At 61.3% G+C, this 10,882-nt stretch overlaps 1 long non-coding RNA gene across 1 annotated transcript; it reads left to right on the top strand.

The window, feature by feature from the left end:
- Nucleotides 1-419: 419 nt before the first annotated feature.
- Nucleotides 420-8,281, top strand: LOC123587926. Its single transcript, XR_006707612.1, has 2 exons — nt 420-1,583; nt 5,628-8,281. It is a non-coding gene; the product is annotated as an uncharacterized LOC123587926 (long non-coding RNA).
- Nucleotides 8,282-10,882: the final 2,601 nt, after the last annotated feature.

Raw genomic sequence — 10,882 nt, forward strand, 5'->3', positions numbered from 1 at the left:
GGCCAGGCGCCGTCGCCCCAAGCCCTTCCCGGTGGCCGGTGGCCGAGGACGATCCCTCCACTCGCCGGCAGAGACTTGCCCTCTGCCTCGGCCCTCACCGTGTGAAGCAGCCGGGTCCACACGCACTAAGGGAAAACACCGCAAATGCTCCCGCTTGGCATTCCCCGGCACACCCCTGGCCAGGGAGCCGGGGCCAGGGGTCAGGGAGGGCCCCGCCCGGTGTGCAGCTGGCCGGTACCTCGGGGGCACGTCCTGAGTCTGCGGCATCTGGAAGCGGTCAGCGTGGGAGGCAGGAAGGAGCTGGGAAGATGACCCCTGGGCCAGGCTGGCCTCGCAGCCCTGTGCTCCCGGGAGCACTCTGAGACGATGGCTTCTGCCAGATTGCACAGGCCTGTGTTGGGGACCCGGTGCAGCCAGAGGTTCAGGGGGACCAGGAATTCACCCCCTCTGTCTACCGCTTTTCTACACGGTGCGGGGGAGCCGCCTGGGGGTGTTGGCTGTGAGGCCGCAGAGAAATGACACACACGGTCCCGTGGCTGGAGACAGCGTCACCTTACAGCTCCAGGGCTGGAGCTCAGGGACCAGCCCTCCACTGCACAGCTGCTCTCGTCTGGCCCCATCACCTACTGCCCCACGGCGAGCCCCCCTCCCCCTCCCCCTCCCCCGCTGGCCTCTGGTACCCATCATAGCTGGTGGCCAGAGGAAGGTCAGGGAGGGTCACCAAGCCCCAAGCTGGCTGGCCCCTCACGGCCTTCCTCGTGCTCCCGATGGCAGAGGCCACCTCCCCTGAGTGGGGCATGTGTGTGTGTGAACGTGAGTGCGCACAGGTCACGTGGGTGTGGGTGTGGATGTGCACGTGCGTGTGCGTGGGCAGGGCTCTTGTGAAATCTGGAGCCCCGTACGACAATTCAGGGCAAATTATACCTCCACCAAGAGCAGAGAAATGTGGAAATATTTCTCAACTGAGGCTTTTAGATAATGTATTGATACATTCTGTCTAAACCGGGCAAGGCAGGTTACTCGTACAAAATTATGTTTCAAAATCCCTCAACTAAATCTCTAGCTTCTGAGATGTCTGGCGTGTAACTCACATAATAGAGATTTTATTCGAAGCCGTGAAAATGGCTTGTATCTTGTCACCGATACTTTTAAAATAAAAACTACATATAGACTGAACCTAAGGTAACTTTCCAACGTCGAGACCCATCATTATATTTTACAGAGTGAACACGTGATTATCTCTCATGCCCGATTACTTGGCTGTGCTGAGGACTCCAACACTTCCAAGAGAAAGAAGGCGAAAAGCCTTGGGGATAATGCATGGGACGAAGTTAGACACTTCCAGCCCCATCCAGGGTCTTTCTCTTTATCAGACCCAGTTCTCAGCTCTGCTGTGTGAGGACGTTCACGCCTCCGCGCACGTCACCGGCCGGGCAGCACTTTGTGCGTGTGCGTGGTGGCTCCCTCCCACGGGTGTGCCACCATCGGTGACCAGAGCGTCACGGGACGGCCGGTCTAGGCAAAGGAGGGTTACGGTCCTGGTCATCTTTACTGGGACCGGGTCCCAGATCCTGGGGGCACAGGTGAGTGCAAGGTGGGCAAGCTGGGGGGGTCAGGGTTTGTGATGGGGAACAAGTTGGGGGGGGGCTGCTCTGCCCCTGAGTTTGGAGGAGGCGCCCCAGGATCAGGAGAGGGTTGGGCGAGCCAGGGTGTTGAAGGCCCCGAATACTGACTCCATGGTGGGGGTGCACCCAGCAGCATATGGAAAATTCTGTGCGTACAGAAAGACGGACACATGCAAAGTGCACAGCCTGACGGAGTTCGCAAGGGACCCTGCAAACGTTTGTACCTTAACACCCAAAATGTTTCTGAGTTTTGTTAAAGGATAGATTTTTTAGAGGTAAAATTATGACCCTGGCACAAATGTAAAATGAACTTGTGTCCCGTGTTGCTTACACATTAATTAACGAGGGACCCTCCTCGGTCCGTGCACTGAGCCTCCGCAGACACGAAATGGGCTCGCACGTCTCTGGGCAAGAGCGTGCGAAGCTGACCGACACCCCCACGCCGCGGAGCTGGGGGCAAAGGCACGGGTGGGGTGCCTTCGCTGGGGCCTCCGCGTGCTCTCTGGCTCCTGGAAAGGGCTCACGAGCCACATATCCTTTCCTAAATCCAAGTACCAATGGACCAGGTGCTGAGCGTGAAAACAGCATCCGCACAGTCCCAAGCGGCGGCAGAGATAAAACACGCAACGAAAGCTGAAGGTGCCGGCTGTGGGTCCCCGCGGCCTGGGGCCAGGGAGCCAAGTGAGCCACCGGGCGGGAGCCTCGCGGGGACCCCGTTGCCCCCTCTCCCAGGCCTCGGCCCAGGGCCCTCCGCCCCCGGGGCACCCTCACCGCCTCGTGCTCCCCGGGGGAGCCGCGGGGAACCACAGAGAGGACGCGTCCAAGCAGACGTGTGCATCAGACACGGAACGCTTCCAGCCCCGGCCACAGCAAGGGGGCAGCAAACGCGGTGCTGATGGGCTGGGGTGTCGAGGGGTGCGGCCTCCAGCACCTTGGGCAGAAGTGGGTGGGCGTCCGGCTCTCTGCAGAGGGCGAGACGCTGGCAGGGGCCGTGGGCAGCAGGTGTGGTCTGAGCGGGTCCCAGCCTGGGTTTGGAGGGAAGGGGAGGCCACACAGAGGCCACCTGCCCCCGCACCTGTGCTGACCTTGCACCTGCGGCGGGGTGGGACCCCCACGCGGCTGATGCCGCTTTCTCCACACCCACCCCCCTTCCTGCACGTCCCCCCTGCCCACCCAGCCGCTCTGACCCCACTCTGCCTCGTGCCCCGGGGGCAGGACCACCCTGGAGTGGGCACCATGGTCCCAGCAAGAAGCTGTGTTGTCCCCCAAGGGTCTCCCGGGTCAGTGCCTCCAAGTGACTCAAAGTGGAGGCCCTGTTCCGGGAGCCCCCTGACACCCCAACTCTGCCTGTGCCCCAACCGGTCCATCTGGGCACTCGTCAGGGAGGGAGGAGGGGGGAGGGGGAGAGTCAGCGTCACAATGGCAGATGGTGCTGCTGTCCTATCCGTCCTTCTTCGAGTAAGGGAACCACGTCCAAATATAAGCCGCTGTTCACATGGATGGATTGAGTCGCACACCCTCTTGGGGGACCTCTTAGTGACGCCCTCCTGATGGGGCTGCGGGAGAAATCCACCTTGCCAAAGCAGGAGTCAAAACCATGTCCTAAATCCAAGTACTAATAAACCAAGCACTGGAAACGGGAAGGCCTTGCTTTCTAGAATTCTCCAGAATTTTCTACAATCACCTGTACACAGAAGAGGAAGGGGTTTCCTATGCCCCTGCCCTGTGTCTTTCTCAGATTTTATCGGCTCTGAGGGCGAGACCCCTGTCTGAGGCTGGGAGCGTGAGAACAGTGTGTCAAGGACGAGAGGGGACCTGCCCAGATCCTGTGTTCACAGGAGACGCTGGTGCCTGTGACCCGTGACATGTGGGAAGACCAAACTGCCCCAGCCTCAAGGGTGCCGTCCAGCACAGCACTGTCCCCGGGTGAGGCGGCCTGAAGTTCGTCCTGTGGGGCACCGGTCCGATATGGGCATAGGAAGACCCTCACTCTCACGCACCATTCCTGCCAGAAAGCGCCTCACGATGGCAGGTGGAACCAGCCTCAGGATGAGGTAGAACAGAGATATTTACAATTGTCTGAAGTCACCACTGAGCTGTTGGATCAAACCATCCCTGAAGGTCCTCTGGACCTATCAGCTTTAGGAGCCAACAGATCTCCTGATTAGATTATTATGAGTGTGTTGGAATCGACCTCATGATACAGCTGGGTAGAAGTTGAAAGCTAGAATGAATTTCGTACGGCCTTGAAAATCCTACATAGGCCAAATGAGCCCTGAATGGCACTATGCGAGGGAATTTCTTCCACGATGTCTCGTAAAGATTTGCTAACTTACGGCTTGTAAACCACCGCCCACGGCACTCGGGACTGAGCGCCCACCGGGGAAAAGCCACGTCCTGAGACTCCTGTCTGAACCTAAGCTTCTGCATTAAAGACAATACTGAAAATAACAACAACGTTCTGGTTTTGAGAGCAAACAGGTGTCCCAGCTACGGTCCCCGGGGCCAGCAACCAGCTTTGTAAATTCCTCATTCATTTCCTTGTGAAGGAGCCTTTGATTAAAAATGTAGAACCCGAGGGAAGGCGTCTGGGCCACGAGGGGCTGCCCTGGGTGAGTGTGCAGTCTGTGACACTGACATGTCTCACCAGCGGAGAGCTATTTCTGGAGAAAGCAGAAACAATAAACGGACCGAAAATACTCAGGATTGATCCAAGCTTCCCCTTTCAGAGAAAAACCAGAAGTCTCCCCTTCCGTATTCTTGTGGAAACCCTCGCAGGTGCAGGGACACGAGGCCGGGTGTCTGGACAGGGAAGGCCCCCACCGAGACCCTCCCGCCCATTGACTCGGGGCCTGGGTGCTGCTGACGAGCCATTTCCAGTCATGTTTCGGCCACGCTCACAGGTGCCACACACTCACAGCCAGGAGACGGTGAGCGAGACAAGACGGGGTTCCTTCCCGCGCCTCCGAGCTTTTCTTCTTGGAAAAGTACAAGAAAGGCAAAACCAAACAAAAAACTTCCATCATAGGAAGGACTTGTGCTGCCAGTACATTGAAAGGTTCAGAACGTCGAAACGGTGAGGGACGAGCCGGGGGGCAGGCGGGCAGAAGGGGCGGGACGGCCCTGTGTCAGACCCGAACATGTGTAGACGTCACACAGGTGACAGCGGGACAATGAGTTCTTCAGGAAGTGGCACAGAGACGATTCGGAAAATTAACACAGAAGGTAGCGTTTGCCGAAATAAACTCCACACCGACTCGAGCCCTGCCCCCGGCACGGTGACCGGTGGGGCCGCTTTGCTCCTGACTGCAGCACCAGGCTCCTCCTGAGGTTTCTTACCCGGGGCCAAGACTGAGCCCGAGCTGTTTGCGGCCACGTCCGCAGGTGCACGTGGCAGCGTCCCGTTACAAAACGCGGAGAAAATCGACACAAATCCCTGCTGGGGCCCCGGCCGCCTAGGAAGGTACGTCAGGGCCCCCCCCCCCGTCCACGCCCCCTGCTCCGGAGAGCAGAGCAGACATGCACCCCCTGGCCTTCTCCCCAAGACAGCGCTTTCTGGGGGGCTCTGCGTCCCGCAGCCCCGGCCCCACAGTCGGTCAGGGTGAAGCCTGGGCCCCAGGAGGGGCTCCCTCTCGGGCACGATGACGGGCTGCCGGCCTTCTCCCCCGAGTCTCAGTCCACGCATATGTCCTGGGGGCCACAGATCTGCTCTGTGTTTCCCCTTGGACGTGGGTTCCACCTCCTGCTGTCTCTGGCGGGGAGTTTTTGTCTTCCCCTCGTAATTTTATGCGTTTTACTCGATAAGCTCCATCACTAGCCCCTTCTGGAATCACACCTGATTTAAACTGATTAACCAACTGGCCTCTGTAAAGTCTGGTCCTTCCCACCCCCCTGAAGTCCTCCTCAGGTGGACAAAGCCTCTTAGGCAGGGTCCAGCGGAGGGGGGTCTGTAAAGTTCTTTAGAAGCAAGGGGCGTTTCTACTCGTGTTTTGTTATTCACAGGATGTAAGCATGGTCTCTGAAACGTATCAACACAACAGACGTTCAGACCAACAGCTGGCACCTATTAGCGCCCACGGCTGTCTTCCCGGGGAGGGAGCTGTCACCCGGTGCTAAGTATACCCACATCACGCTCGTGGCCACCGCCGTCAGGAAGTCACTGGAGCTTTCCACCCACATTTGGAATCTGCATTTGGGAGAAGCCTGTGTTTAAGGGCTCCTAACAGGCAGATGCCAGCTGGATGTCCACTCGGGGACATCCTGCCGGACACGAAGCCAGCCTGACGGGCTCATTGGGTCCAGCGACGGCCATCTGGACGTGCAGAGGCGACACCGGCAACCAGGAGACGGTCGATTTCCAAGGAACGAGTGCAGTGACCATCCAGTTGAGACGCTCACCCCCAACGCCCAAATAAGCGGGTGTCAGTCTTGGGCCGGACCTCTAGATGCAGATGCCCCCCTCTCTTCTGCTTGACGTGCCCTGGCCTGGAGGACAAGGGACCCACTGGCGAGGGCGGAGGAGCCGGGCACCGGGACAATGTCCGACAGGGGGGTGCCGGAGGGACGCACAGAGCCCGAGGAGGGGTAGACGCAGCTACGCCGGGGTCACCAGGGGCAGCGGGTCTCCCGCGAGCTGTCCAGAGTACCAGGCCGTGCTCAGGCCGTCGCACCTCAGGGCCCCAGCCTGCAAGGAGCCCACAGCTGTTTGGCTGCAGGAGGTCAGCTTGGTGGTGACATCTGGAAATGCAAGTGTCTTCTCCCGCCTCTGTCTCCCGCTTACCGAGCCCAGACCTCAGACGGCCCGCCCGCTTCTGAAGAGAGGCAGGAACAGGCCGGCCACGCCCGCACGGTCCCAGAGCAGAAGCTGCCTGGGACACACGTGAAAACACGAAGGACAGATCCACGCGGCCTGAGGTCCCATCGTCCGGCGGAAACCGGCGGGAGGCGTTTGCCGCGTTCTCCACGCTGGGAGCACCCAGACACAAGCAGGGCACACGTGTGCACTTTCTCCCGAGCCCCAGGGAGTGCTGGGGACCCGCCCCCACTCCACGGGTGGCTGAAACAACAAAGAGTGTGGCAGACGGACGTTTTGTTTTCATCACATACCTGGTCCGGGGTGTCGTAAAGAATGAGAACCGGTGTCGCTGGCACTAACCCAGCCAGCGGGAGGTGCAGTGGGAAAGCACACCTACTTTTGTAGAAATCAGCACAAACGTTCTGTAAAACAAACCAGAGCAGGCAGCAGAACGAAAAGCAGACAGACCAGAGCGCGGGGGGACTTGAGTCGGCGGAGAGGGAAGCCAAGGCGGGCCTGATCCAGAGCCCGGGAGCCGGGAGCTCCGGCCCCGTGGGCGCCACCCGGCTCGAGAATCTTCTCCCCACATCCACGCGGGGGGCCGCCTCCCCCTTCCCCGGGTGGACCCGGGTTGTTCTCCAGAGAGACTGAAACCTGGTCTCCGGGCCAGGGGGCCCCCGGTATGCACAGCCTGCACACGAGGCCCCGTTTCCTGTCCTCCGAGAGGCACCGCGGGCAGGACGCGGGCGCACTCGGTCACACGGCACTGACGACACACGAGCAGGCCCGGAACCGAGGAAGGGCCCGTGGGCTGCGATGTTTGGGGAAGCCGCCAGAAAGTACAGCTCCGCAGCAAGGCCAGACACAGGGAGGGAAGCGTGGGGAAGCGCGGGGCCGGCGGAGGGGCCGGGGCTCGGCCAACGGGAGTCCGGAGCGGAGAGCGAGGACCATGGAACGCAGGTGGCACCAGCCAGCAATCCCGGGAAAATTCGCCAGAACCGAAGTTGTGGGTTTCCAGGTCGGAAGCCCTCCCACCCGCGGCTTCCCGGCGGCTGCCAGCACGTGGCCCAAGGGAGGGTCCCACAGAGGCACGAGGGTCAGGGAACGGTTCCCGTGTGCCAGGCAGCGCCGGGAGCCAGAGGGCCGTGCCAGGCTCCGGGTCACCGTCACCACAGGCCCATGAGCGGGGGAGGGCCGTGGGGGGAGCCACGTCTCCATCCCTCACCACGGCCGGCCGGGGACGGCGCCCACACCTAGCGAGTGAAGAGACAGCGAGCGCGGCTCGTGTGGGACATGGCGAGCCCCAGAGGGCAGGCCCACGGCCCCGGGAGGATCAGAGAGGACAGAGGCTACAGACACACGTCCCTCGGGAACAGACACGGGGTGTCGGGCCACAGAGCGGGCGCGGTCCCCCGGGCACAGCTCCGGGGCACGGGCAGCCCGCCGGACGTGAACGCCGGGCACCCTTATTATCGCTGCTGCGACGGAACGATTCATAATCCACAGCCCTGCCCTTTCACGCGTCTCCAGGATGAGACCACGCCGGATGTGCAAGTCCGTCCGTCGGCTCCAGGGCTCATCGGCCCCGAGATCCTGGCTCAGACACGGCACGTGGATTCCCCAGCCCTCCGGAGCCCCCGGCTCGGTCGAGGCGTGCGGGGCAACCCAAGGGCACTGCGTGGCTCACACGGAGTCCCAGTGCCACCCGGACCCGGGGCGCGGGTCTGTGGGCAGAGCTCCACGCCCAGCAGGTGCTGCATGCGGGAGGTCACGTGACAGTCCCCGACCCCGTGCCTCAGTTTCCCACGTATGTGTGCGAGCAAATGCTTAAGCTGACAGAAAATAAAATGTGTCACGGGAATAGGAGGAAGCGTGGTTTGTAACCCAGCACACGGTGAGGCCTGACTCCCCAACTGAGGCACCGCAGAACTAGCTGTGAGTCACATGCTCTGTCCCGGGCAACACGGGCCTCCAGCCTGGTGTCGGTTGTCTTTGAATTTTTGTGATTGTTTTCGGGGAGATTTGTATCCGTTAAAGTTACTGAGGATAAGGAGAACTGGTCAGGTGCAGCTGCTGTGTGTACCCACGCGTGCGTACGTGTGTGTTCCTGCGGTATGCGTGTGTATGAGTGTGCACGTGTATGCACATGTGTGCACGCACAGGGATGTGCATGTGTGTGTACAGGAGTATGCACGTCTGTGTGTGTCCATAGCTGTGCACGTGTGTGTGCTGAGTGTGCACACGTGTTACAGAGGTGTGCACATGTGTGTGCATGGGTGTGTGTACAGAGGTGTATGTGTGCAGGGCTGTACATGTGTGTGTACAGGTGTGTGCTTGTGTGTGCGGGGATGTGCACGTGTGTGTACAGAGCACGTGTGGGTGTGCACGTGTGTGCGTGTACAGGGGTGTGCGCACGGGTGTGCACTGTGTGCATACACAGAGGTGTGCACGTGTGTGTACAGAGCGTGTGTGTGGGTGTGCACGTGTGTGTGTATACAGAGGTGTGCACGTGTGTGTACGTGTCCACGTCAGTGCACAGCGACCTCAGACAGCTAAAGCAAAGGTCAACCCTCGCGGCCACGGGTTGGAGCCCAGGCCTGGCACGTGGGCAGCACGAACAGTGTGGGGCTTGTCACTTGGAGGTTGGGGGCCGGGTGAGGGGCCAATTCCCGGAAAACGCCCAGGTCAGCAAGGGCACGTCCGACCACCCAGACCCCACGCGTCACCTGACGACTATGGCACGTCCCCTAGGACGTCATGCCCTGCACGCAGCGGCTCTCGCCGTGGCACGTCCACACGCACACTCACGTCCTTGCCTGCTCTCACAGGGCATGACTTCCACGGCACGGACCCTCTTGGAAACCGCAGATTTGGCGGCTGCACCTTCCGGAACACGGCCACACCACCACCCGCCAGCCGTGCTCCGCCGGGCGAGGTCAACGCCGCCTGTGACAGGGACGCCACACAAGCCTCTGGCCACCTCCTCGGGCTGAGTCCCAGACGCGGGATTTCTGACAAAACACACAGGCGTGCTCAGGGTCACGATACACTCAGGATCGGACAGCGGGGCTCTGGCCCCACACGGCTGGGTGTTGGAGGTCACTGCTGCTTCAAGGCCCTGTGTGCGCCCGGCTGGGGGGCCAACAGCCCTCTCCAACCCCCACCCTGAGAGGGGCCCTAAACAGTCCACAGAACCCCCTGCACAACCCCACCTTGAGGCTCAAGGTTCCAGGACACAGGAAGGGACAGAGGCAGCGCTGGGACCCAGAGCATCTGGACCCTTGAGCCGGGCCATCCCAGGGCCTGGGGCTGCAGCAGGAGGGCAGAGGGGGGCCAACTTCCGCACATTTGTCCAGTTTTCCAGGTGGCTCTGGGTGGATGACCAGAGCGTCCCCATCCTGAGCCAACGTTACCTCCCCACAGCCTGCAGGGCCCTGAGGTCAGTCCTCCAGTGCCCCCGACTATGCTCCTCACATGGCCTGTGCCCCTGCACCCCTGCCCCCCGGCCCCCGCACCCACTCCCACCCAAACCCTGCACCCCTGCCCCCCAGCCCCTGCACCCGCTCCCACCCAAACCCTGCACCCCTGCTCCCCAGCCCCTGCACCCGCTCCCACCCAAACCCTGCACCCCTGCTTCCAGAGCCTGCACCTGCTCCCGCCCAAACCCTGCACCCCTGCTCCCCAGCACCCTGAGGCCCCTCCTCCCCAAAGTCCCGGCATCCCACTTCTCCCCACGTCCCCGCTCTCCCACCCAGCATTGGGCCTGGCCCCTCTGGAGTGCACCAGACATGCTGGCCATGTCCTGGTCGCTCAGGACATCCATGCACCCTCCCCTCAAAGTCACTCTCTAGATGACCTTTTCCCTGTTCCTCCCACTTAACTGCACCCCACACCACTGCTGTCTCCTGGAATCGAGGTCCCCTTTGTGTCCCCCGGCGCACCTGCAGCCCCACAGCGCCCGGCACCCGGCAGGCCTCCAGCAGGGAGGTGCAGAGAGGGGTCTGTGGCACCAGTCGTCGACACTTCAGGGCTCCGGGGCTCCCAGGGGGTTCGGTCGGTTGTGCAGTCGACTCCTGATTCCGGCTCAGGTCTTGATCTCGTGTTTGTGAGTTCAGGTCCCCCTTGGGCTCTGCACTGGGCGGGGAGCCTGCGTGGGATTCTCTCCCTCTGCGCCTCTACCCTGTTCACAGTCTCTCTCTCTGTAAAAGGAAAAAATAAAAATAAAACACGACAGGGCTCTGGCTGCTTGCCACTTGGGGGGTTCCTCCAGCCGTCCTCTCGAGGGGCGTTTCCTGGCGGAGGAAGTCGGCGGACTGTGCTTTGCTGGACGTGGCCTTCCCACCGTGCTCACCGTCTGGACCTGTGTGAACACGTGCTCCAGGCCCCCGACCCCCACCTCCCCCGGGCCCCAGATCCGCCGGCAGGAGGCAAACACCGCTGCCCACAGGTCCTCTGGAATGAG

Source organism: Leopardus geoffroyi, chromosome D3, assembly GCF_018350155.1.
Source record: "Leopardus geoffroyi isolate Oge1 chromosome D3, O.geoffroyi_Oge1_pat1.0, whole genome shotgun sequence".
In the NCBI taxonomy this organism is placed as follows: domain Eukaryota; kingdom Metazoa; phylum Chordata; class Mammalia; order Carnivora; family Felidae; genus Leopardus; species Leopardus geoffroyi.